General features: G+C 32.2%; 1 long non-coding RNA gene across 1 annotated transcript; it reads left to right on the top strand.

Annotated features, from left to right (window-relative positions):
• Nucleotides 1-404: 404 nt before the first annotated feature.
• On the top strand, nt 405-2,059 carry LOC134929061 (uncharacterized). Its single transcript, XR_010178245.1, has 4 exons — nt 405-482; nt 1,271-1,341; nt 1,612-1,693; nt 1,781-2,059. It is a non-coding gene; the product is annotated as an uncharacterized LOC134929061 (long non-coding RNA).
• Nucleotides 2,060-2,335: the final 276 nt, after the last annotated feature.

Raw genomic sequence — 2,335 nt, 5'->3', positions numbered from 1 at the left:
TTCTTGAATTCTTATCTTAGTTAATCTTTTCGTCTTTCCCACGTATGTTAAACCACAGTCACAAGTGATCTTATACACAACGTATTCTGTGTTGCAGTTGACCAAGTGCATCAGCCTGTAACATCTCCCTGTCTCTAATTTCATGCTGAAAGATTTACGGTCCATAAATTTACAGCATATGCATCTAGAACATGGAAAGCATCCTTTCGTAGGTATAATATCATTATTTTTATTTTTATTGAAAGGGTGAGGTCTTGGCAACCTACTGGGTGCCACTATGTTTTTTAAATTAGTGGCTCTCTGGAAGACCAAATTCGTTTTTTTCGGAAGAGAAGGACCTAAAATTCTGAATGAATGAATGAATTGTACTCGTCTATCCCTCATTGAAATTTTTTTTTTCTTTTAGGATTTTTATTGACCTATTTTTGAGCCTACCTTATTGCTCTTATTCAGAATTGGAGTTGTCATTTTATACTTAAAAGGTGAGCCTAATATTATTATAACATTATTCATTAAGTGATTTAATCTGGTTTTAGTAATATTAGTTTTCAAATTATCAAATTGATATAGCAACTATTTCCACCTATTGGATTATTTAGGACACCAACACTATAATTAATGAACAATCAGAAACAATATTGAATGGCCCATTGTCTACATTAATTATAAGTAGTGACATCATGCTGTTAATGATAATAATTATTAGATCTAATTTATAGTGTTATCAATGAAGTAGCATTTTTATGCAAGACACGCCATCAATTATAAGTAGTGACATCATGCTGTTAATGATAATAATTATTAGATCTAATTTATAGTGTTATCAATGAAGTAGCATTTTTATGCAAGACACGCCATCTGTTGTCCCGAATAATACCGGAAGTGACGTAATTTTGTCATCAACCGGTACCAGAAGTAGGCGTGATTCAAGTATTGTGGAATGGGGTGTGACTAAAATAGGTTCCACCCTATTCCATACAAATTGGTAATAGATTGTTAATAACTACACTGGACATTTTACCATGTGTGAATAGGAAAATCTCCAAATTGATACATTTTTTTGATCAGTTATTGTGTTCAACATGGTCCCTTATCAATAGTTTAATTATACTGTATTTATAAGTGCTTTCTGGTTTTATCCTTTATAAAAGGCAATACTGTACAGGGTTAAACTTCATTATACACATTGTATGTGAAAGCTTGATGTTTATAATCAATGTTGTTAAAAAATAGTTATTTTCAACGTATTTTTTACATTTTCAATCCATAGGTCATTGTCACAGCAATTTTACTCTTTATGTATATTGGTGAACTATATATGATAAACACGAATATTGTAATGTAAGTAATTCCGTTTGATTACCTGTGATGTGATTTTAACAGTTATAACCACTATCCCTGTTTTGGATTTCATTATAATAAGTAATATATAAATGAAATTAACAGTGATAAATTAAGTGTTGATTATAGCCATTAGTAGAGAGTTATTTATATCCATTCCTCCATCATCCGATTTTGTTCATTCCTCCTTCTCTGATTTGTTTCTATTTATTGCTATATATGTATATGGTCACTTTAAACTAACATCAATTCTGATGGTGACATTTTCAGATCTTCTATCTTTGAGAATATTGTTCATACCCACGGCAAAGGCTGGATGGGATTTTGAAATTTACAAACATTGACCATTTTGGTATGTAAGTAGATAATTATAATTTAGTAACAATATGCTAAATAAACATATCACCAGTGTATTCTCCTCTTTCTATAAACCACTCAGATCACGACCCCTGATGAAGTCCTATATGGACGAAACGCGTTGGGTTTTCACGCATTTGTGAATTTGAGCATACATCTGAACGCTTTGGTGGAAGAATTGATATTCGATTTAAGTGTAGTCATCACCAAACAGAATTCGTAAGATGATTTTCAATCTATATTGTCCACTTATGGTATAAAGTTATCTACTTGTTTTACTGATGTTTTTATGTAATATTGCAGTATTCACTGTCAAGTTTTAAGAATAAATACATCTATATGTGACATCTGAGGTGGTTCAGCTCCCATGAGAATTCTTTTTTCCTATTCCTAATTTTGTGCCTTGTCTGACAGGAGGCATTTCTTAGTGGTACGAGCTATATTGTATATTAGCGCAAAATATATATGTATCCGTTCACATGGTCGACCATGTTATGGTCTACAGTCATTAGGTCGACCACTATTGGTCGACATTGACATGGTCGACATGGACACATGGTCGACACATGAAAAGGTCGACATGAGTTTTTTAACTTTTTTTTCTTTTGGGGAACTTTTCCATACTTTACGATCCACG

This window comes from Pseudophryne corroboree, chromosome 5 (genome assembly GCF_028390025.1).
Source record: "Pseudophryne corroboree isolate aPseCor3 chromosome 5, aPseCor3.hap2, whole genome shotgun sequence".
In the NCBI taxonomy this organism is placed as follows: Eukaryota; Metazoa; Chordata; class Amphibia; order Anura; family Myobatrachidae; genus Pseudophryne; species Pseudophryne corroboree.
This window is presented reverse-complemented; position numbering and strand designations above follow the sequence as displayed.